This window comes from Balaenoptera borealis (assembly GCF_965194805.1).
Source record: "Balaenoptera borealis genome assembly, chromosome: X".
NCBI classification, from domain to species: Eukaryota; Metazoa; Chordata; class Mammalia; order Artiodactyla; family Balaenopteridae; genus Balaenoptera; species Balaenoptera borealis.
In genome coordinates, this window is record NC_138881.1 from 50,328,958 (window position 1) to 50,354,902 (window position 25,945).

Consider the following 25,945-nt stretch of genomic DNA (forward strand, 5'->3'; position numbering starts at 1 on the left):
CTTCTGCAGTTCTCATTAAAACAATTTCTCCTATTCTTTGTAAGCAAATATTTGGCTGTCCATTCAAGATATACTCTGCAGTTGAATTGACAAAATTTTGAGGTGACAGGACATGCATATGACATAACATTGACATGCGAAACACTTGGAGAACAAGAAAACGTGTAATTAAGTTCTAGCCTTTCCTTTCAGGCTTGACTTTCTTTTTTATCTGCCTCTCATACAGTCAAGGACACTGCTTTGCAAATGATAAGCACTCAATATTTTTTCCTGTTTTAATACTGTCATTTAGTTGATAAATGCTAATTGGGCTCATATGTCTCTCCTTTTTCATTTCAAAAAAAATGCTAACTGAAAGCATAAGTTGAGGGCCTTCATCCTTGCCATTCTGCTCTTACTCTTTACTCTTATTGTGTCTCTATCCAAACAGTGAAAAATTATTTGTGAACAAGTGCTCCATGTGAGTGTAGATGAATTAATAAAAAAGATAAAAAGATTCATTCAGAAAATGACCCTGCTTCCACTGCTTTGCTGCTGCCTCCTGACCAAAGGATTCCCAGCAAGGGTCACCAAGGCACTGACATTGCCTTTGTGTAACTTGACTCAGTGCATTTTGTCTGTGTAACTTTTGGCACTCCAAAGCACTACGCAGGAATGGAATGCTAGACGTGACACTGAATTTTAATCACCTCCTTACTAAGTTTATTCAGAAAAAATAGGAAATTTGCTTTGCCATGAAGGAAGGAACATGTGCTGTTGAGGTATGGACACATGTTACGGTGACACACAATTCCTGTGCAAGATTAGGCTTCTTTTGAGAAGCAGATAAAAATCCATAGGACAATGATTCTATTGGATTTGACTGAGAGACAGCCAACAAACTGCCAGCTGGTATCCAAGCTAGATATAAGAGGAAAACAAACAAACTTTGTTTCATTTTGCAATCGACTTAAAGTGCTTGTTAATGGAAAAACAAACTCATGAAACTCATAGTGCCCTATTTTATACACATTGCTGCTTTACTTACTGGCAAACTTAGAGGTAGTTATTTGGGGGTTGCTTGCCTAAATATTGAGCTAGTAGGCATTTGTTGATCATTTGTCTATTTAAAGCCAGCTGTACAGAGCAAATGTAAGGCGTGAAGACTGATGTGGACCATGATCCATGAATCAGTTGCACTGTTTATGAGGAAGAGCTGCTAGTGATTTTGTTCCTTTTGAAGTTCTGCATACCGATTCAGAGCAGGTTAAAATTGAGGGTATTCTCCAAATAAAGGCTATAGTTAAAAACCTGTTCATGCTTTTCCAATCTTCTGCTAATTTAACTCACGAGTGATTTTTCACGCTCATGAAAAGTGAATTTTCTATAATCAAATGAGGATTCCAGAAGAAGGGGCTACTGAAATGGTCTCTTCGACTCTGTGATTAATGCCAAAATCTTCTTCAAATCCTGTATCAAGAGCTGTTTATCCCATATCTGGAGGCTCAATTCTATCCTCAAATATAAACCCAATCTTGCTCTAAGCAGGAGAAACTTCCTTCCTTATTTCTTAGTAACAAAGGTCTTAGCATTTATAGATCTTTTGGTGATTATACCTCAGTTCTTTCCTTTTGACCAATACACTCTTTTGTACTCGAGTAAATATTGGGTATCTGTCCAATGCCTGACTATCTGGCCTTTGCCTAAATTCCTATCATAATATCCTGTTTCCAATATCCTTCTATAATAGTGTTTTAACTAAGGCTGTGCATCGGAATGGACTCTTAAGTTTTCCTAAAACAGATTTCCAAGCCAGACTTCAGTCAGATTTGTACTTAGAAGATCAGGGCTGGAGTCTAGGCTTCCACATTTAAAAGTGTCCACAGACCATTTACTACTGCTGTGACTTTCTCTAAGAGTTTGCTTCATCTCACCTCTAGCTTCCATTCCACCTTTGTTCTGTTTACCAACCAACCAAAAATCAATATTGCGCAATGAGAGCCTGGGCAGAAACAGCAGAAAAACCAGTATATTTATTTGTGATCTATGCTTATATATGTTTATAAAGTTACTATTATGAAAAATAAATGTGTATCTATAAAAAAGAAAACAATCCCATTTCCAGTAGCAACATAAAGAATAAAATATTTAGGAATAAATTTAACCAAGGTGGTGAAAGATGTACACCAAAAACTACAAAATCATTGATGAAAGAAATTAAAGAAGACACAAAATATGGAAATATATCCCATGTTCATGGATTGGAAAATGTAATATAATTAAAATGCCTGTATTACCCAAAGCAATCTGCAGATTCAATGCAATCCCTATCCAAACCACAATGACATTGATCACAGACATAGAAAACAATCCTAACATTCATATGGAACCAAAAATACCCCAAATAGTCAAAGCAATCTTGAGCAAGTATAACAATGTACTTCCTGATTTCAAAATACATTACAAAGCAAACATAATTAAAACAGTATGGTACTGGCATAAAACAGACATATAGAACAATGAAACACAGTAGAAATCCCCCAAATAAGCCCACACATATACAATCAATTGATTTTCAACAAGGCTGCCAATACTACACAATGGGGAAAGGATAGTCTCTCCAACAAATGGTGTTGGGAAAAAATGGATATCCACATGCAAAAGGATAAAATTACACCCTTATCTTACACCATACCCACAAATTCACTCAAAGTGAATTAAAAGCTTTAACATATATGACCTGAAACTGTAAATCTATGAGAAGAAAACTTAGGGGGAAAATCTTCATGTCATTGGTGTAGGAAGTGATTTCTTGAATGTGACACCAAAAGCACAACAACAAAAGTAAAAATAGACAAGTGAAACTACATCAAAGTAAAAAAAAAGCTTCTGCATGTCAAAGGAAACAATCCACAGAGTGAAAAGGCAACCTATGGAAAGGGAGAATATATTTGCAAACCATATATCTGGAAAGGGGCTAATATCCAAAATATATTAGGAACTCCTATAACTCAATAGCAAAATAACCCAATTAAAAAATGGGCAAAGGACCTGAATAGACATTTCTCCAACAAAGACATACAGATGGCCAACAGATATATGAAAGGGTGCTTGATATCACTAATCATCAGAGAAATGCAAATCAAAACCGTGATGAGATATCACCTCAAACCTGTTAGGATGGTGATTATATATATATACATATATATAAAGATAACAAGTGTTGGGGAATTTGTCAATGTACAATAACACAGCTGCTATGGAAAATAATATGTCAGTTTATCAAAAAAATTAAACATAGAGCTACCATATGATCCTGCAGTCCCACTACTGAGTATATATCCCAAAGAGCTGAAATCAGGATATCAAAGAGATATCTGCACTCTCATGTTCATTGCAGCATTATTCATAATACCCAAGATATGGAAACAACCTGAAGCTCATCAAAGGATGAACATAAAGAAAATTTGGTGTATGCATACAGTGGAATATTATTCAGACTTAAAAACAGAAGGAAATCAGATTCTTTACCCATATAGGTTATTACAGAATATTGAGAATCTGAAAAAGAATGAATATATGTATAACTGAATCACTTCGCTGTACACTTGAAACTAACACAACATTGTGAATCAACTATACTCCAATAAAAAAAAAATAGAAGGAAATCTTGTCATATGTACCAATATGGATATACTTGGAGGACATTATACTGAGTGAAATAAGCTGATCACAGAAGGACAAATACTGTATGATTCCACTTACATGAGGTACCTAAAATAGTCTAACTCATAGAAACAGTGAAGAATGGTGGTTACCAGAGGGCGGAAGGAAGGGGAAATGGGGAATTGGTGTCCAATGGATATAAAATTAGGTATACAAGATTAATAAGTTCTAGAGATCTGCTGTACACCATTTGCCTATAGTTAACAATACCGTATTGTGCACTTAAAATTTTGTTGTGAGGGTAGATCTCATGTTAAGTGTTTGTACCACAATAAAAAATGTGGTATATACACATAATAGAATGCTATTCAACCTTACAAAGGAATACAGTTCTGATACATGATGCAACACGGATGATCCTTGAAGACATTATGCTCATTGAAATAAGCCAGATACAAAAGGACAACTACTGTATGATTTCACTTATATGAAGTACATAGAATAATCAAACACATAGAGACAGAAAGTGAATAGTATGGTGGTTACCAGGGGCTGGCGGGTAGTAGAGAATGGAGAGTTATTGTTTAATGGGTACAGAGTTTCAGTATGGGATCATGAAAAGTTCTGAAGATGGATAGTAGTGATGGTTGGACAACAATGTTAATGTACTTAATGCCACTGGACTGCACATTTAAAATAATTATAATGGTCAATTTTATATTATATATATTTTGCCACAGTAAAAATAAAACATAATTGACTCTTTAAACAAAGATGATAACAATATGCTGTGGGGTTAATGAAATACGAAATAGTAATATATATGGCAACATAACATAACGAACATATGGCGAGAGATTGGAAACTTACTATTATAAATTTCTAACAGGATTTTTTTAAGTGGTAGAGTGACGCTTGAAGGAAGACCATGATAAAGTAAGACTCTGTATTACAAATCCTAAAACAACCACTAAAACAACAAAATGAATAATTTTGGCGAGTAAGCCAGCAAGAGAGATAACTTGGGATCATAAAAAACATTCAATTAATACAAAATAAGGTTAAAAAAAGAGGGAAAAGGTAACAAAGGAAATATAGAAAACAAAGAGCATGAAACACATTAAATTTAAATGGTCTAAGTCAAGGCCTAGCAAATCTTTTCCTTAAAGGGCCACATAGTAAATATTCTCGACTTGAAGGCCTGCATTCTCTGTGCAACTATTCCAATCTGTCATTGGACTCAAAAGCATTCATAGTCAATACATAAAGAATAAGCAAGTCTGTGTTCCAAAATAAACTTTATTTATAAAAATGTGTAGGTGGCCATTCTTTGTAGACCCCTCTAAATGGCCCAAATACTACTTCAAATAAAAGGCAGATATCATGGATTGGATAATAGAGCAAGACTGAACAATGAGCTGACCAAAATAAACATAATTCAGATACAAAGGCAAAAATAGGCTTGTGATATACATATATTTCATGCTAATGATAATCAAAAGAAACCTAGAGTAGCTATACTTATCTCAGACAAAGCAGGTCTCAGAACTAATAACATCAACATGTTTAAAGGAGATTGTGTCACAATGATTAAAGGGGTCAATTCATCAAGGGGACATTAATAATCCTAAACATTTCTGCATCTGACAGAGCTTCAATATACAAAAAGCAAAAACTGATGCGGCTACAAGGAGAAACAATAAAATCCACGGTTATACTTGGAGATTTCAAGAGTTCTCTCTCAGCAACAGATAGAACAAATAGACAGACAATCAGCAGTGAGGTAGAAATGAGCAAAGCCATCAAATCAAATATAACATACTGACACATAGAATATTTCATACATGGAAAGGAGAATATAAATTATATTCAAGAGAATATGTAACATTCATCAAATAGCCAAATATCTTTGTTCATGAAACAAGCCTTACCAGATTTCAGAAAATGGACAACCAACAAAGTGGGTTCTCAGACTGTGATGAAATTAAAGTAGAAATTAATAGCAGAAAAATCTCCTAACACATGTAATTAAGCAGCACACCTCTAAATAATCCTTAGGTCAAGCAGGAGATCTGAGTTGAAGTTAGAAACTATTTTGAAGTGAACAATAATAAAAACACAATATATCAGAATGCGTGGGATGCAGCTAAGGCAGTCCTTATGGAGAAATTTGTAGGTTTAAATGCTTATGTCACAAAGGAAGGAAAGACTCAAATTAATAATCTAAGATTCATTCTTAGGAAAGGAGAAAAGAGGAGCACAGTGAAGCCAAATCAGGCAGAGGAAAGGAAAAAAAAAGATAAAAGCCAAAATCAATGCAACTGAGAGAGAAAAACAGAGAAAATCAATAAAACAACAACAAAAATACCCTAATCTTGGCTTGGAAAAGATTAATAAATTAATAAATCTCTTGCAAGACTTGACAAATATAAAAGGTGTGAAGATACAAATATCAATATAAAGAATGAACAAGGAGATATCACCATAAAGTTGGAAACGTTAAGACAGAATACTACAAAATGACCCTACAATGAAAACTAGATGGTTTAGGTAAAGACAGACTATTTCCTTAAAGAACAAGAGCTACTAAAAAATGCCTCCAAGTCCAAATAGATAATGTGAATATTCATATAACTATTAAAGAAATCGAATTCATAGTCAAAAACATTTTAAAAAGGAAATCTCCAGGCACTCGTGATTTCTTTGGAAAATCCTCCCAAACAGTTAAAGAGGAAATAATACCCACTGTATACACACTTGTGCAAAAACATTGAAGAGGAGGAAAACATCAAAACTCCACACCTAGTTTATGAGGTTGAAATTACCCTGATACTAAAACCAGATAAAGACATTACCAAAAAAGTGATCTACAGTCCAATACCTCTAAAGAACATAGATACACCTAATTGTCAAGGAATTATTAGCAGATTATATCCAGCAACATATTAAAAAGGATGATACACCATGACCAAAAGAAATGTGCCATGGGAATGCAAGGTTGGTTCAATATTTGGAAATTAACAAATGTAATCCATCATATTAACAGATTAAAAGACCATATGATTATGACAATAGATGCAGAAAAAGTATTAGACAAAGTGCAACATGCATGCACTTTGTGATTAAAACTCTCATAAAAGTAGGACTAGAAGGGCAGGTACTTCCTCAAACAAAACACATTTACAAAAAACGTACAACTAACATTATACTTAATGTTGAATTACTGAATGCATTTCCCCTGAGATCAGGAATAAGGTAAGGAAGTTCTCTCCTAACAATCCTATTCAACATGGCACTGAAAAGTCTGAGCCAGTGAAATAAGACAAGATGAATAATTAAAACTGCATACAGTTTGGAAAGGAAAAAGTAAAATGATTCTTCATCACAGTCGACATGATTGTCTACATAGAAAAACCCAAAGAAGGACTCTACAAAAAACTTCTAAAACCAATAAGGGAGTTTAAGAAGGTGGTAGGATACAAGGTCAACACACAAAAATCAAACTTATTTTTATACACTAGAAATTTCCAATTGTATGTGAAACAAAGAACCCCCAGATAAGCCTGAAATCTTACCCCAAAACTAACTCAAAGTGGATCGAAAGTCTATATGTAAACTGTAAATCTCTAAAACTTTTAGAATAAAACATAGGGGAATATCTTCATAAATTAGAGTTAGGCAAAGACTTCTTAGATGTGACATCAAAATCGTGAAATAATTGATAAATTGGACAATTTCAAGATTAAAAACTTTTCTTCTCCTAAAGACACTATTAAAGAAGGAGAGAATAAGCTACAGCCTAGAAGAAAATATTTGCAAATAAAATATCTGAAACAGGATTTGTATACAGAATATCTAAAAACTCCCAAACTCAACAATAAGTAAACAAAAAACCTACTTGTAAAGTGAGCAATAGACATTGAGATTTCAACCAAGATGATGTAAGGATGACACATAAGCACATGAACAGTGTTCAACATCATTAGCTACTAGGAAAATGCAAACAAATCTAACAGGAGATACTAACATGCATCTACTCAAATGACTAAAATTGCACACACACACAGACACACAGACACACACATTACAAAGTGCTGGAGCTGATGTGGAGCTACTGGAACCCTCAGACATTGCTGAGGTGAATGCTAAAAGTTGGATCAACCTGGCACACATGTTTGCAGTCTCTTCCAAATTTAAACCCGTACTTACCATATGATCCAGCAGTCCAAATCCTGGGTATCTAACCCAGAAAATTGATTGAAAAGCTATGTTCACTAAAAAACCTGTATGCAAATGTTTATGGCAGGTCTATGCATATTTCACAAAAGTGGAAACAACCCAGATGCCTTTCAACAGGCGAATGGATAAAACACACCATGGTATATCCATACAATTAAATTGAATGAACTGTTAATGCATATGACAACTTGGATGAATCACAAGGTACTGTACGATATCATTTGTATATCATTCTCAAAATGACAAAATTATACTGATGGAGAATAGATCAGTGGTCGCTGGGAGTTGGGGCCAAGGTAGTTGTGTGATGGAACAGTTCCATATCCTGACTGCAGTAATGGTTACACTAATCTATACATTTGTTAAAATTCATATGTCTTTATGCCAAAAACCCCACGTTTTACAGGGTGATAGTTTGAAAAATTTAAAATTTAAAAATCATGCACACATACACACACACAGACACAATATACCACTACACAATTATTAACAAGGCTAAAGTTAAAAATGTTGATTTTTATCAAGTACTGGTGAGGATGTGGCAGAGCTAGAACTTGAATATACTGCTGATGGAAATACAAAATGGTACAACTACACTGGAAAAATGTCTGGTAATACGTCTTAGCCCATTCAGGCTGCTATAACAAAATACCACAGGCGAGGTGGCTTATAAACAACAGAAATGTATTCCTTACAGTTCTGCAGGCTGGGAGGTCCAAGATCAAGGAGCCAGCATGGTCATGTTCTGGTGAGGGCTTTCCTCTTGGTTTGTACCAGATGCCTTCTCATTGTGTTCTCACATGGCAGAAGGGCCGAGCTGGCTCTCTGGAGCCTCTTTTACAAGGGCATAAATGTTATTCATGAGGGCTCCATTTTCGTGACCTAGTCACTTCCCATAAGCCCCATGTCCCAATACTATCACATTGGGCATTAGGATTTCAACATATAAATTTGGGGGAAACACAAACATTTACATCATAGCAGGTGGTTTCTTAAAATATTACACATACACCTACGATATGCTCCAGACATTCTAGCCCTAGAAATTTAGGACTAGAAAAGAAATAGAAGAGAAAGGAAAGCATATGTACAAACAAAGACTTGTATATGAATGCTCAGAGCAGCTTTATTTGCAATAGCCAAATAATAAAACATCGTTAGGGTCCATCAACACGTGAATAGATAAACAAACTGTGATATTTCCATATAATGGAATACTCATAGCAATAAAAAGTCATGAACTATTGATACACATTACAACATCAAATGAATCTCAATATGCTGAGTGTAAGAAGCCAGAAGAAAATGAGTATATACGCTGTGATTAAATTTATGTAAAATTCCAGAGAATGCAAACTAATATATACTGACAAAGAGCAGATCAGTGATTGCCTGGGGACTGGAGGGAGTAAGGAGAGGCAGGAGGCAGGGATTAAAAAAGAGCAGGAGCAGGAAATCCATCACATCAAAATGTCGCATTAACACTTATCCGTTGGAGGGGTGTGTGTGAAAGGAAAGGGCAACGAAGTAAGATTGCACAGGGTGCCTCCAAGTTACTCACAGATTCTAGACCTTACTGAGGGCAGTGATCATGCATTCTGCCTGATCAATGTACAAATTACAAAAAAAATTTATACTCCCTCCTGTAAGTGTGAAACATTTAAGAAAATACAATAGAGTCATTTTATAGACCAGGGATTCATACAGTTTTAGAGATGGATGGAGTACTATGATCATCGACTGTGAACCCCTCAGTTTACATGGAGATTAGTGAAGGAACTTGCCTCTGGTCAAACAACGAAAACTTTTAGGCCTCCTTACTCCCACAGGAGTGCTCTTTTCATTACTCCACCTTCCTTTTCTCATCTCTTGAGCTAGTTCTCTTTCTGTGACTTCAGTTAAACCCTCTGCCCCCTCACAATAAAAACATTCTTACATTCATATATAAACATATACATACACAAATACAACACAATACACGCATGCATACATACATACATATATGGTGTGCTGTTAGTGTTTAACAACCAGCTCTGTGGGAGGGTGACAAATCTGTAGCACATACTGACCAATTTCTGTGATCTCATTTCTCCCACCACGGTTGATTTCAAGCTCCCTATATGATGTCACTGAATGCAGAGTCTTGGAAGCAGAGTGCCATTTATAGTTTTTTCACCATACAGATACAGTAAATGAAAATAAGTGCAAGAGCACAGATTAATAGTAAAAAGTAGTAAAGTAACTAGGAAAAGATGAGTTTTGACTGTTTACTACCTTTGGTTTTAATATAATTTATTTAATTGTAAGTTTACATAATTTGATATTCACTAATGATATGCTTCCCAACGGACTCACAAAATTTCCTAAACTTTTTAATGATCGACTATTCACCAGTTGGTTTGAGGTGGCTCTAGCATACCATTGCTGCATAAATAAATGCAAACGTTGGTGTGTGCTTCAAAGGTCCCTTGGAGTTTTTCTTCCCCACTATAAAAGCAAACAGAGTAAGCCTGCATTGTTGCCCTTATGTGCAACACTTTAGAATTTGGCAAAATAGTGGGTTAACTTTATGGGTCATTCTTTGATCACCCTTACCAAATAAATGGTAGAATGAATAGCCTACAAACACTCCATCCACTGGTGTCAACACACATGTTTTACTTCTTTCCCAATAGGGGACATCTCCACCCAGCTACTTCTTGCCATCATAGTAACAGACTTTGTCCAAGTTCCTCTCTCTTCTTCTCCCTGCAGGTGACCCCATGTGGCCCTGTGTGGTGTGCCATGCCGCCCACCCTCTGAGGAATTGTGAGTAATAAAATTTTCTCTCAAAGGCAGTTGACTCCATTTCTTTCATCTTACCATACCAGATTAAAACAAATCCTGGGTACAATGGCAAGACCAAAACCTGTAGGATGGGCTGTCAGGCTGGAGACCAGGGGAACGTTGATGCTGCAGAATCCCTCTTGATCAGGGGAAGGTCTGTTCAGGCCTTCAGCTGATCGGATGATACCTATATGCATTAAGAGGGGAAGTCTGCTTCACTCGAAGTCCTCTTATTTAAATGTTAAATCTCATCTAAAATACCCTCACAGAAACATCCAGGACAAAGTTTGACCACATATCTGCACACAGTGGCCCGGCCAAGTTGACACATAAAATTAACAATCAAAAGTCCACTCCTTGTCATCTTGATACCCATATGTATCACCTTAAACTGTACTTAATCTTTAAATAAAGACAGTAACATGGCCATACTTCCACCTATCATGATACAACTAGCCTGCGTAAAAATGAAAACACACTAACCCTTTTACCACAACAGGATGCAAAGTCCTTGGGTGATGTTTACTCTCTCTTGATATCCCCTAACTTAAACACTATGACACACATTTAACGATGTTTAAGTAAATAAGATATCAAGTCAATATATCTTATGTTGCAAGATAAGGGGATGACATAGGAAAGGAAGTGTTATTAGATAGATAGACAGATATAGCTATAAGGAACATATTCATAACAAAATAAGGAAGAAATACTCATAACAGTTAAAAGTCCTCCTTTCTGCAACTGGTCACGTGGCCATAGCTGATATTTGTAATTACCTTCTTCCACTACTCATTCCATATCCCCTTTGCCCTCAGCAAGACTCTCAGCCGGCCATGACTTTTCATCTGGTAGGGTGCCACAGACTTTCATTCCTGAAGTGTCTGGTCCGTCTGTAGTCCTGCCTGAATTTGGTTATTGCAGTTTTCCATTGAATTTAATCTCAGGGCATGTTATTACTCAGAGATACTTTAATGATCTCCTGTATTCTGGACATACTCTGCCATACTTCTATCGTGAAGTGGCAGTCCAATTTTCCCTCTGTAGTCGGGGTCAATAACCTCAGCCAGCACAGCAACTCCCTTCTTTACCTGTTGATTCAGAGGCATGAGGAGCCCAAAGTGGCTAGGTGGTGTTAATTTTCAATTCAATGGAATCATTGTTGTGTTCCTGGTGGAAGCACTCCTCCATTTGGAACTAAGACCTCTATCTAGGCTAGCAGAGCATAATATCATGGAGTCAGGAAGCCAACTTTGTGTTAGTGGGCCACTAGGTGTGACAGTGAATGGGAGTCCCACTACCATTTCCACCCCTTGATTCCTGGACCTGTGAAGCCTGGCTATGGGAGAAACAGCACCATATATTGGATGGTGGATCAGAATATATACAGCCTCCCGCAGAACCTTGCCCAAGCCCTGCAAGGAATTGCCACCTAGCTGGTGCTGTAAGTGAGTCTACAAAAGGCCTTCCCCAAGGGGACCCAGCCACCCCTACATTCAAGTGGCTCTGGTCAAGTTTATGTGGCTCAAGTCGGGGGATTGATTGAGGGGCTGTGACCTCCCCGTGGGTTTGTTTGTCTTTTTTAAGTTTTGTTCACTTGACCTAGAATTTTTCTGGTTATACAGATCAAGTAAGAATTTAACAGGTTTCCTGTGTATGACTCTTCTAGAAACATCATGATCAATTAGCAAACACCATAGGTCTCTGGACGCCAGACTATTCCAATTGTCGCTTTAACTCTGCTGTTCATTATGGTAATCATACCCACCTTTCCTTTGGAGGTTGAGTGATGCCACTTGGCCCCTGCCATCCTGGGGATACAACTACTCCCATTGCCCGTAGGCTCCCTAATTCAGCGGTGGCAGTTCCCACTGTAAGTTCTGGTCTACAGAGAAGAGTGATCATGAAGCTCTTCAAGAATGCTGGGGCTCCCCTCATGAATTTATTTCTCACATTCATGGTAAAGAGTGTGTCCTGTGGGGCCTCCTAGGCTGGGTGAGCAGGTCTTAAATGACAAATCCACTCTAACTTTCCAATCTTCTTAAGCCTTTGAATTATTTCTTCTACAGTAAACCAAGGATAGGTCTGGCATTTGTAATTCACTTACCATGGACCACATTTTGGGCCATGTGTTAGCCAACAACCAAACTCATAGAGCCCTTTCTAGCTCTCCTAGCTGTAACATTACATGTGGGATCTCTGCTTAGTGGGCTTATGTCAATAAATTCACCCTGATCCAACTTTATATTCTTTCCACCACTATCCCACATCCTTAATATCCATTTCCACACATATCCCCTTATTTGTCTGTGTAAATTAGAAAATATCTAGTACCTCTTATGGAGTATAGCACACCTTCTCGTGTGTTACACATTTGCCTGCACTTTTAGGGGCCTGATGGAACTTGAGACTTTTTTTGTTTTGTTTTTGTTTTTATTTTGTTTTGTTTGTCTTGTTTTTTATTTCTAAGCCTTGAGCGTTGGTATTCAATTTAATATTAACAACTTAATAGCTCTGATCTACAGCAGGAAGGCAAAAATCAAAAAGAGAAAGGCCCATCTTGCTGGAGCAGTGAATGCTGAGCAAACTCAGGGGGTCAGCATGTCATAAAAATCCCAGCTCAGGATCCAGGGGTTGGGAGAGGGGATGACCCAGTGTAGGACCCGCCTGAGACCCAGCCAATGGGTCCCCATTTCTCTCCCAAGCCAAGGTGGGCGAGGGGTGAACAGCACACAAATGAGTATCGCATTTCCTTTGACAGGGTGCTCCATGGATGACGACAGGGCTCAGGAAAGCTGGGACTTGGGGAGGAGAAATGTGAACACTCCACATCCCCCTGTTACAGGCTGAGCTGTGTACCCCCAGAACCTACATGTTGAAGTCCTAACCCCCAGGACCTCAGAATGTGATGGTATTTGGGGACAGGGTCCTTATAGAGGTAATTAAGGTAAAATGAGGTCATTAGGGTGGACCCCAATCCAATCCGCCTGGTATCCTTATAAGAAGGGATTAGGACACAGAGACACAGAGGGGAGACACATGACTATGCAGGGAGAAGACAGCGGTCTACAAGACAAGGAGAGAGGCCTGGAAGGTACCATCCCTGCTGACACCTTGATCTCGACTTCCAGCCTCCAGAACTGTGAGAGAATAAATGTCTGTTGCCTAAGCACCACCCCCACCCCCACCCCCGATTTGTGGCACTCTGTTATGGCAGTCCAAGCACACGAAGACACCTTGCTTTCTAAAAGATTTTTTAAATGCATCCATCCCCAACAGAGCCTCTGGGATTGGAAACTTCCCACCCGAGCTGTCTCCAGCTGCATTGTAGAGCCAGCTCAGAGCCGGCTGAGTAGACACAGCCCACTCAGCCATAGCAAGAAATAAAGAAATGCCTCAGAAATCTTTTGCCCCATGGACCGTGGCAGCTGGGTCCTCTGGGTCCCAGATGTCTGTGCAAAAGCTAAATGAAAACAACTCTGAGTGGCCGAGAAGTAGGGATGTGAGTGGACACTGTGGTCACAGCTAAGGCTTCTGGGACTTACGAGTGAAGTTTTTAAAACTGTAAAATGCTTTTTGGTAAAAAGGCCTCGCTGCCAAGGCGACCCCTGCCCAGGAGATTCCACCAGGACAAACAAGCCATCGCCAATGCTGCAAAGCTGCCAGTGCGTTTCTGATGCCCTGTGATCAGCTGGAACGACAGGCGCTCCCCTCCCAGGGGCTGAAGGTTGGGGTTCCGGCTTTTTTCTCTTCCATCTTTTGATCAACAAGGGACTCAGCACCCCGTGGCACCCCAGGTGAAGGGAGGCTACAAACTCGAGCACTGGTGTTTGGAACCTGCATTTCAAAGGATGCCACCCACTGCGGAATTACAGGGAAAAGAGGTTAAGAGCATCAACCAGAAAAAGGAGGGGTGTGGGTGGGGAACAACCGCGGGCTTGGAGGGGAGGCCAGGGCACCTCCCGAAGCACCATCCGTGCCACGGTCTCTGCTGCTCCCCGCTGTCACTCCAGGTGCTCGTACTTGGTGAACAGGTTGTAAAGAACCCACAGGGTGGATTTGAGGTCCAGGTTCACCACATCTTAGGGGCGAGCCTTGGGTTTCTTAAGGCCTCCATCTGGCATCAGTTCAAAGGCAAATGGCACGTGGCAGATCTTTTGATCGAAGCTGTCCATGGTCAGGTAGAAGTTGTGCAGGCATACAAAGTAGTCTCCCAGAAGCCCCATGAACAGAACCAGGTACATGCCATCTGCAAACTGGGTCTCTAGTTCCATCACCCCCAAATTCAGCTTGTTCATGTGCTTGTTCACAAACGTGATGAGAGACTTCTTCTGCACACTGTCACTGCACTTGTCTGGGGCGTGGATGAAGAGCGTACCCCACTCAAACCGACCCATCATCATCTCGGTGGTCGTGGTCAGCTCCTCCGTGACGTGGCTGGAGTGCAGCAGGCCTTCCCGCTTCCGCACGACCACCACTTGCAAGGAGAAGTGTGAGGGAAGGTAGATCGGGCCCGGAAGTGCATGGCCAGGGCCACGAGGAGGTGAAGGATGGCCACCAGGTTCTTCCTGTGAATCGAGTCCACGGTCCACTGGAGCACCCGGCCGTGAGGCCACAGCAGCTCCTGCACCACCTCCAGCACCGTCTGCAGCTTCTGCTTCTGCCCTATTTCAGACTGGGTTACCTCAGCCATGTTCAGCTTGCGGTCTGCCAGTTTTTCCAGGAGCTTCTGCAGCACCTGCCCATCGTACAGGTCCTCCTCCAGCTGCTTCACGATGATCCTCTCCTCCACCAGGACATCGTTGATCCAGTCGATGAGAACCTTGACCAGCTCCTTCAATCTGGGGTCATCCCTGGAGGTGGGGTCGATCACCGTGCACTCCTCGTTCTCCTCGAGCAGGGTGTCTTCCGGGTGGATCTCCACCAAGGCAGGGGACATCGGCGAGTTGATGGCATTTTCCCCTTCTTCCTCACTCACCTCCTTGGTCTTCTTCTTCCTCGCCAACATGCCACCCAGCTTGCTCAGGAATGACTTGTCCTTCTTTATCCTGTGGGGCCGCAGGGCGGGCAAGTGCAGTGGTGTGGAGGACATGGGGTGTGCGGGGACCCCAGCAGCTGGGCACCTGTGCAGCGCCTGTGGGAGCTGCCCTGGTCACTGCTGCCCGCTCTGGAACTTGAGTCTTGCTATAGGTCTAGAAGCAGAGAGAAGTGGTGGGGTGGGTCCTGAGGCGCGTCAGCAGTGTCTTTCAAGGAAACTTCCTCAGGGGAGGCCATTACAATTTCCTCGGGTGGTGCAAGGTTAAGCTCCTCAGATGGGTTCAGACGCTGCTTCTACTGGCAATGATGATGCATGAGAATTTAGGGTCTCGATGTCCCCAGCTTCATCAGGGTCTTCCCACATGTGCCCATCCAACTTTCAAGATCCCAATCCTTCCCAACCAAAGCCTTCACTTTAATGGTAGACTTGTGGCACGACTGGGGATCCAATTTGCATTGTAATTCAGCCACTCACAGGATGAGATTCTGGGTTTTGTTTTCAGCAATCTCAACCCTGTGGGCAGACATAGATGCTTTCAGGTCCTTTATACATTGTTTAAACAGGGAGTTTGAGTCTCTGAGCCCATTCTTTTCTTTTCGTACTTTGTTCAGTGCCATTGGGAGCAGCCAGCAATTCTCATTATATTCCATATTTTGACAAGAATATTTGAATGTACGTAGTCACCCAGATCTTTGCCTCTTATAAGTACTTGATAAGGAGTATCCCATGATGAGATTTTGTGTACCTCTATTGCCACATTATGCCATGGACTATCAGTGTGCTCTTTACTATTAGAAATAGAGTCATTAGTGTATTTAAATATAACCAAGTTAGAGGGCCAATTCCAGTATCTTAACAACCAATTCAGAAAACTCATCCTTAAGATTCTGTTCTTTAGAACCAGTCCTGGTACCAAAATCTGCATGAGTCAGGGTTCTCCAGAGAAACAGAACCAATAGGATGTATGAATGTGTGTGCGTGTGTGTGTGTGTGTGTGTATGTGTGTGTAGGGAGAGAGAGGCAGAAAGACAGAAAGACACACACACACACACACAGATAGAGACAGACAGACAGACAGAGGTTTATTTCAAGGAATTGGCAAGTCCAAAATCTACAGGATGGACTGACAAACTAGAGATCAAAGGGAGAGCCAATGATGCAGTTCAAGTCCAAAGGCTGTCAAGTTGGAGACCCAGAGAAGAGCCAATGTTGCCGTTCAAGTCCAAGGGCCATCTGCTGCAGAATTGCCTCTTGCTTGGGGGAGGTCAATCTTTTGTTCTGTTCAGGACTTCACTTGATTGGATGAGAACCACCCACATTATAGAGGACAATTTGCTTTACTCAAAATTCATAGATTTTGAGGTTATTCTCATTCAAAAACATCCCCACAGGATCATCCATAATAATGGTTGAGCACATATCTGGGCAATGTGGCCCAGCCAAACTGACACATACAATTAACCATCACACTTACTTTCTTTTTGTCCTTCTTTCTCTCTTTCTTTCTTTTTAACACAGATAGTATTTTATAGCAAGATATTCACAGCTTATGGTTTATGTAATGTATTTTTTCACATAAAGTATTCTATGTAATTGCCAGCACAACCCTATGAACTAGATAGGGGAGGCACTAGATATTTCCTTTTTACATGCAGGAAGACTACATCTCAGGGAGGAGAGGTAATTTGCTCAAGGCTAACCAGCCAATATTTGGCCATTCCAGGAGTCAAACCCAGACATTCTGATGTAAGATTCCTGGCTCTTTCTAATTATTTTTAGTTCCCAAAACCTCAGCTGAGAGTTCACTGAAGATTGCAACACTGCCCTCATTTTAAACCACTTATTTAGATCCATGGTATACCTGGAGTCACCCTGGCTTTTACGATGCATCATTTGCAGGGTGTGGGGCAAGGGGGTGGGTATTTTCTAGATTCCTTTTTATTATTTTTGCATGCATTATATTAGCTTTCTGTTGCCTTGTACAGTTAGCAGCACTCGAGAGATGCTGGAATTGATGGTGTGGTTCTAGAAGGAGCAAGATGGATAAGGTTCTCCTTTCCATTCAGCCCATTTACCTTTCAAACAGGAATCACCAGTGAATCAGTAAGAAAAGGGGGCCTGGAGCATTTTCTTCCCCTAATAAGGATGCCACCTTGTTTACTCCTCACATTAGATAATGTTATCACCTTTTGTAATGGGCCTGGATGGGCTCTGCTGTCTCAGGTTAAGCACCATTTTGTGGCTGAAGCAGAAAAGATTTTATTTTTAGATGATAAGCCCATGGATCAGACAGTATACCTTAAACCTGGATTAACCTCCATCTCATTGACAGCTCTTGAAAAATAGGAATTAAACAAAGTGTTCCACAGGATGAATGGAGAAAAGTACAAAATTAAAACAGAGAGAGAGGGAGAGAGACAGAACCTGAGGTTTCAATAAAAATAATACAATGGCCTCAGCAAATTATACCTTAAGCTTGAACTAGTAATTCATATCATATTAATTTTTTTTCACAAAGCTTTTCTTCTTGCATAAAATACACACAAACTAGGAAAGTTCTCCATGATGGCTCCAAAAGATCTCCATGATGGCTCCAAAGCAATTTCCTGTATATCATGAAGACAACAGGAAGTTCAAGAGGACATATTCAGTCCAACTCAGTGATTCTTGTTAGCATCTTCTTTGTGCCTGGCACTGTGCTAGCAACTTTTAAGAAATTCAAAGATGCTGCAACTTCGAGAGGGGAGAAAGGTGTCAACTTAATCCACAAGCACACTTTTGTGGTGGCCCTTTATACAGCCAGCACTGTCCTAGGAACCGTGGTACTCAGAGAGGAAACTGAGAGAGAAAACTTAAAGCGTTCATCCTTTAGTGAGCTTAGAATCTAGTTGGGAATAATAGTGAGATAGAAAACCTTACACATAGGAAAGAAGTAACGTAGCCATTAATTGTCTGGCTGTAAGAGCAACTAGGTTTCTGAGAAGAAAGAAATGGAGGTGGACTGGTACCTTTGGAAAGGGGGCAGGAGGGGATTGCAAAACTGGGACTAGAAGGGCAGGTGGCATTTATACAGACAGAGGTATAAAGGTATGCCTAGGAGAGTGAGGAAAAAGGGAACACAGGCACAGAGAAGGGAATGAGCATGGTAAATGTGGGAAGCAGCAAGAAGAACTCTCAACACATGAAAGAAAGTACTGTTGGCGACATCATAGAAGTGGCCTCATGGGCCCATAGAGGGCACAGTGGACTAGAAACCAGAGGGCCCAAGGCCCAAAGGTGTTATCCTGGCTCTGTATTTACTACATGGGTGGCCATGGTTAGGCACGTTAGCTGCTTTGTGCCCTGGTGCCCTGGTGCCCCGACTTAATTGCCGTCGTGTGAGCATACTGACAGTAGCATACGGTTCTCTCATGCTTGTTGTAAATTCTACCAGAGATGATACCTGAAGAAGTGTTTTTTTAAACAGTAAAGTCAAAATCAAGACCCCTTCTTCCATTTTGTATTAAACCAGCATGGTGAAGAAATGGCTCCTGAGTCCATAGTAGGGTATGTTTTCTAGTCAGCTACAGGCAGAAGATTACTTTGTGTGGGGACAGGGGATGCTGGTTAGTTGATATGAAGGCAATTTTTGCCCCTGAAGGAGCCTGGATACAGGGGAGACAGATTAGCCATGTGAGAGGTGTGTCTTGGGTTCTCTGCTGAGCTGTTCAATGAGGCCATGACCTCTCTGAAAGAGGCTCCTGGTCTCTGACACCAGAAGAAACAGGTGACAAAACTGTACATGAAGGTCAGTGAGGTGTGATGGAAAGATAACCGGACCTAGAGTGAAATGTATATGAGATCAGATTTTAGGGTTTACTCCATAAATATGCAAACTTAAGCAAAAGCAGCTTCCTATCTCTGGACCCTGGTTTCCTCATCTGTCAAACTGAAGTAAAAACGGCACCTGCCCCATTTCTTCATAGAGTGGGTTGTTGCAAGGGTCAAATGCACAACATGGTGAGAGGTTTCTGTAAACTCTAAAGTGGCAGGACAACTTGCCTTATTTTTTTTTCTTATTAATAAATGAAAGCCAAGTTTTCTGACCAATTACAATCTACTATTTTAGCCTGCTCTGTCATCACTTCAGAAAGTTTATATTTCAGAGAGCTAGCTGTACCTAAGCAAAGCATCAGCACAGCAGTTAGGCCGAATTCTTAGAATTTCTATGTAAGTAAATCAAAACCGCGATTTAGGAAGAAGATCACAAGTCATAAGGTATTTGAAGAAAATAAAAGTTTAGATCTGCAGGTAAACACAAGGGCAAATTCCCTCAGCTCTATTTTACCCTACCTGATCATTTGCTTTACATAGGCAAGAACACAGAGCTCAACAGGGTTTTCAGAGTATTCTAGTTACAAAAGTGTTCCCACTCAGCTTCCTTACTTTACAAATATAAAAATTTAATACACAGAAACCTCAATTAAAAGAGTTGGGAGAAATGTCTATTTAGGTCTTCTGCCCATTTCTGGATTGGGTTGTTTGTTTTTTTGATAATGAGCTGCATGAGCTCCTGATAAAATTTGGAGATTAATCCTTTGTCAGTTGCTCCATCTGCAAATACTTTCTCCCATTCTGAGGGCTGTCTTTTCGTCTTGTTTATGGTTTCCTTTGCTGTGCCAAAGTTTTTAAGTTTCATTAGGTCCCATTTGTTTATTTTTGATTTTATTTCCATTTCTCTAGGAGGTGGGTCAAAAAGGATCTTGCTGTGATTTATGTCATAGAGTGTTCTGCCTATGTTTTCCTCTAAGAGTTTGATGGTGTCTGGCCTTACATTTAGGTCTTTAATCCATTTTGAGTTTATTTTTGTGTATGGTGTTAGGGAGTGTTGTAATTTCATTCCTTTACATGTAGCTGTCCAGTTTTCCCAGCACCACTTATTGAAGAGGCTGTCTTTTCTCCACTGTATATTCTTGCTTCCTTTATCAAAGATAAGGTGACCATATGTGCATGGGTTTATCTCTGGGCTTTCTATCCTGTTCCATTGATCTATATTTCTGTTTCTGTGCCAGTACCATACTGTCTTGATTACTGTAGCTTTGTAGTATAGTCTGAAGTCAGGGAGCCTGATTCCTCCAGCTCCATTTTTCGTTCTCAAGATTGCTTTGGCTATTTGGGGTCTTTTGTGTTTCCATACAAATTGTGAAATTTTTTGTTCTAGTTCTGTGAAAAATGCCAGTGGTAGTTTGATAGGGATTGCATTGAATCTGTAGATTGCTTTGGGTAGTAGAGACATTTTCACAAGGTTGTTTCTTCCAATCCAAGAACATGGTATATCTCTCCATCTATTTGTATCATCTTTAAGTTCTTTCATCAGTGTCCTATAATTTTCTGCATACAGGTCTTTTGTCTCCTTAGGTAAGTTTATTCATAGATATTTTATTCTTTTTGTTGCAATGGTAAATGGGAGTGTTTTCTTAATTTCACTTTCAGATTTATCATCATGTACATATTGCCAACAGACACATGAAAGAATGCTCAACATCATTAATCATTAGAGAAATGCAAATCAAAACTACAATGAGATATCATCTCATACCAGTCAGAATGGCCATCATCAAAAACTCTACAAACAATAAATGCTAGAGAGGGTGTGGAGAAAAGGGAACACTCTTGCACTTTTGGTGGGAATGTAAATTGATACAGCCACTATGAAGAACAGTATGGAGGTTCCTTAAAAAACTAAAAATAGAACTACCATACAACCCAGCAATTCCACTATTGGGCATATACCCTGAGAAAACCATAATGCAAAAAGAGTCATGAACCAAAATGTTCTTTGCAGCTCTATTTACAATAGCCAGGACATGGAAGCAACCTAAGTGTCCATTCCATCAACAGACGAATGGATAAAGAAGATGTGGCACATATATACAATGGAATATTACTCAGCCATAAAAAGGAATGAAACTGAGTTATTTGTAGTGAGGTGGATGGACATAGAGACTGTCATACAGAGTGAAGTAAGTCAGAAAGAGAAAAACAAATACCGTATGCTAACCCATATATATGGTATCTAAAAAAAAAAGGTCATGAAGAACCTAGGGGCAAGATGGGAATAAAGATGCAGACCTACTAGAGAATGGACTTGAGGATAGGGGGAGGGGGAAGGGTAAGCTGGGACAAAGTGAGAGTGGCATGGACATATATACACTACCAAACGTAAGATAGATAGTTAGTGGGAAGAAGCCACATAGCACAGGGAGATCAGCTCTGTGCTTTGTGACCACCTAGAGGGGTGGGATAGGGAGGGTGGGAGGGAGGGAGACACAAGAGGGAAGAGATATGGGGACATATGCATATGTATAACTGATTCACTTCGTTATAAAGCAGAAACTAACACACCATTGTAAAGCAATTATACTCCAATAAAAATGTTAAAAAAAAGGGGGAGGCATTAAACCGTTAAAGAAAAAAAAAAGAGTTGGGAGGCCAGAAGGGGGCGCTCTCATGCCCTACAATGATAACCCAGTAGGAATAAAGACACAGACATAGAGCATGGACTTGAGGACATGGGGAAGGGGAAGGGTGAGCTCTGAAAAAGTGAGAGCGTAGCATTGACATATATACACTATCAAATGTAAAATAGATGGCTAGTGGGAAGCAGCTCCATAGCACAGGGATGTCAGCTCACTGCTTTGTGACCACCTAGAGGGTTGGGATAGGGAGGGAGGCACAAGAGGGAGGGGATATGGGGATATAGGTATACATATATCTGATTCACTTTGTTATACAGCAGAAACTAACACAAGACTGTAAAACAATTATACTCCAATAAAGATGTTAAAATTAATTAATTAATTAATTTAATTGTCAAAAAAAAGAAGAAGAAGAAAGACTTCTCTTCTTGCTTGACAAGAGTTTGGCCAATGAGATTGTCAGGTCTCAGCCAAGGAAACGCCACTGTACTTGGAACTTTTGATTCATCTGATGGACTCTTTCTTTACTTTAGTCCTCTCAGCTTCCTCTTCCTATCTTTAAAAGAATTATCCTCTGCTTGTTGTGGGGGACTTGCACATGGCTCACCATGGTTACAGACCCCAAATTGCAATTCTTTTTTTTTTAAATTTATTTAATTTATTTTATTTTTGGCTGCATTGGCTCTTCCGTTGCTGCACACAGGCTTCCTCTAGTTGCGGTGAGCAGGGCCTACTCTTCGTTGGGGTGTGCGGGCTTCTCATTGCGGTGGCTTCCCTTGTTGTGGAGCATGGGCTTTAGGCATGTAGGCCTCAGTAGTTGTGGTGTGCAGACTCAGTAGTTGTGGCTCACAGGCTTAGTTGCACCGCAGCATGTGGGATCATCCTGGACCACGGCTCAAACCCGTTTCCCCTGCATTGGCAGGAAGATTCTTAACCCCTGAGCCACCAGGAAGCCCTGCAATTCTTTATTGATCCTGAATAAACGTGTTTTTTTTTGCTGGAGAAATATCTGGCATTCTATTTGTTTTAGGTCAACATTTTGGTGGCTCATATCGGGATCCAGAGAGAGCCCCTGACAACTGTGAGGCTGGTGAGGAAACAGGTGTGGTATCCACATTGAACCCCTTGTTGCTCACTGCTTTTCTCACTGACCCTGGGGTTTGGGGGGTAATTCTTTCAACTGGATCCAAGCTTCTGCCCTTTTGTATTTTGGAGCTCTTTAGGTTTTATTTGGGATCTATTTTAAAGCTTTGTCTTTTCTGGTTAAGGCCTTGTTCTGTCTGTAAGTACTCATTTGGTACTTCTATCTGATTTTTGAAATCAGGCTGTTGCAACTGGAACCGTGCTGTCCCTTGGCCTGATTCCTTTAGGAACAGGGGCTGTTCTTCCTGGAACTGGCTACCCTTTGGCCCATTCCTTTCAGAAGGTATGCTGTCCTACTGGAACTTCACTGTTAAATCTTCAGTCTGATTTCTTCAAAATTAAGCTGTTTCATTAGAGCTGTGTTGAGGGGCTTTCAGCCCTGCTCCTTTGAGACCAGACTACTCCCATAGAACAGGCTGTTTGAACTGTTTGAGCTGTTTAAGCTGTTTGAGTTTTTTCAGCTGTTTGAAAATTATGATTTACTCTAGAGAAAAACCTCTGAGAAATGGGATCCCAGTTATGTAAATATTTTCAAGGCAACCCCCTTCTCCCACAGAGACCCCAATTAATTTTATGTTTAAAAACACTGTCCTAAAAAAAAAACAAAAAAACAAACAATAAAAACCACTGTCCTTTCTCATGTGAATTTCAAACTAAATGGAGTGACCCAACCAAACACAATTTAGAACATCAATGGCCATTATGGGGAACTTTTGAAATCCCCAAACTTACTTTTCTTAAAACCGAATTGGACAACCATAACTCTAAAATTTCCAAAACTGAATGGAACACCTATTTTGATTGATATTTTGAGGCTTCCAAATGTTATCAGGAGCCTATAATTGCTTCTCTGCAAAATAAGATTTTAAGATAACAGAGGCAAACAAATGATTAAAGAAAGAAAGGATGGGTTTTGAAGCCTCATGCTCCTCTTCTCTGGCTCCTCCTGTTCAGGCCCTGGCTCAGACACCATCTTCCTCCTTCCCTTTTATACTGCTTATACCTCCTCTATACCCTCAGTTCCCCCATACAAATTCTATTGCCAAACTTCCCTTTTGCCCTGAAGCTCTCCCTGCCCCACTTTTCTCTGAACCTATCAGAACCTGCCCCTTTAAAATTAAGCCTTCTGAGGATCCAGAGGCTAAACCTTTAATTTTTTATATTCCGTGGACTAAATCTGCACTGCAAGCCATAGTCAAAGATTTTCCCAAAATAACTGAAGCTCCACACAGACTTGCTGAATAATTTAATATGGTCATTCAGACTTATCAACTTATATCAGCTAGTTCATATGCTTCTCGGTGAAGGCCAGGCCCAGCATTGGATGGAAATTGCTAATTGGGAAAAATCCTGAAATGTCTCCAGAATTACAAACTGGAGACCAGCCCACTAACTTATTATATGATCAGGCTTGGGCAATCCCTAAGCGACATCATCACGCAATACCTAGGGCTTTTCCAAAGACTGTTGATTGGAACAAAATTCAGGCTTGCACACAAAAATCTGATGAACATGTTCATAACTATTACAATTGAATTCAGATTGTTTTCAAAGAAAACTCTGGTCTTCCAATGTTGATTCCACCCAGGTAGCTTTTAACTCTGTGTTTATTAGTGGGCTGAATCGGGACCTTTCCCTTCTAGTAAAAATAACCAGGATGGAATGGGAAACTATGTCCACTCCAGGTGTAGTTAATCTGGCAAACCAGCTCTCTCACATTCTAGAGGGGTCACCTAAAAGGAAGACAACTAAAATTCTTAATCTTCAACTCCAGCAAATAAAGGCCCCTAAACAAAACCGAAACCCTCCTATTTTCTGCTATTATTGCAAAGAGCCAGGGCATTGGAGAAGAGATTGTGACAAATTCAAGTGCTTCAGGCGCCTTCAGTTCTCCAACCAGCCTGTCCAACATCCTCCCAATTCTCAATGAAGGAGCTCTGAGGAACTACAGGGGCGCTTCCCAATTCTCCCTCTTAATCAGCTTGGGGAAACATGGCTCCAGATTGGGGATGACTCTCTTCCAGTCCTAACTGACACTGGAACCACACTCTCGATGCTCAATCCCAACTACTATAAAGCAGCCCGTGCCTTGGAGCACTAAAACAGATCAAATAGAGGGATCGCGAATGAACCTCAAAAGGTTTCTGTCTCTGAACCTACTTACTTTTGTTTAGGCCCTTTGAGAAATACACACTCTTTTCTCCTTAGTTCCCCAGCTCCTATCCATTTATTAGGCTGAGGCTTTTTAGGAAAGCATTATGCCTTAGAATTTGAAAGTAGTTGTCATAGCAGCCAACCAGGTGAATTAAGTGACCCTTTGACATCTTTAATTTGCTGTGTCTCTGATGGCACTAGAGCTGATTCTGGAAACACTGATCATTTGTCCTTATTGAATCCGCTGCCACCCTTTGTATTGCCAAAATCTCAAACTGATATTGGCAAAATTCCATTAAGATTCATATAGATCCCTCCAAACCTCTCCCCAGAATTAATCAATACCGTATAAATAAAGAAGCCCTTCAAGGTATAAAGCCCATAATACAAGACTACTATAAAGCCCATAATAGAAGACTACAAGGCTCAAGGTCTCATTGTC

The 25,945-nt window shown here is 40.2% G+C and overlaps 1 pseudogene across 1 annotated transcript in view; it reads right to left on the reverse strand.

Annotated features, from left to right (window-relative positions):
• LOC309620384 (beta-parvin pseudogene) overlaps window positions 1–25,945 on the reverse strand; it is a 30,334-nt pseudogene continuing 4,389 nt past the window's right edge. The window contains exon 1 of the transcript in view: window positions 1–25,945. This exon is cut by the window's right edge and continues 4,389 nt beyond it. The product of the transcript in view is annotated as a beta-parvin pseudogene (transcript).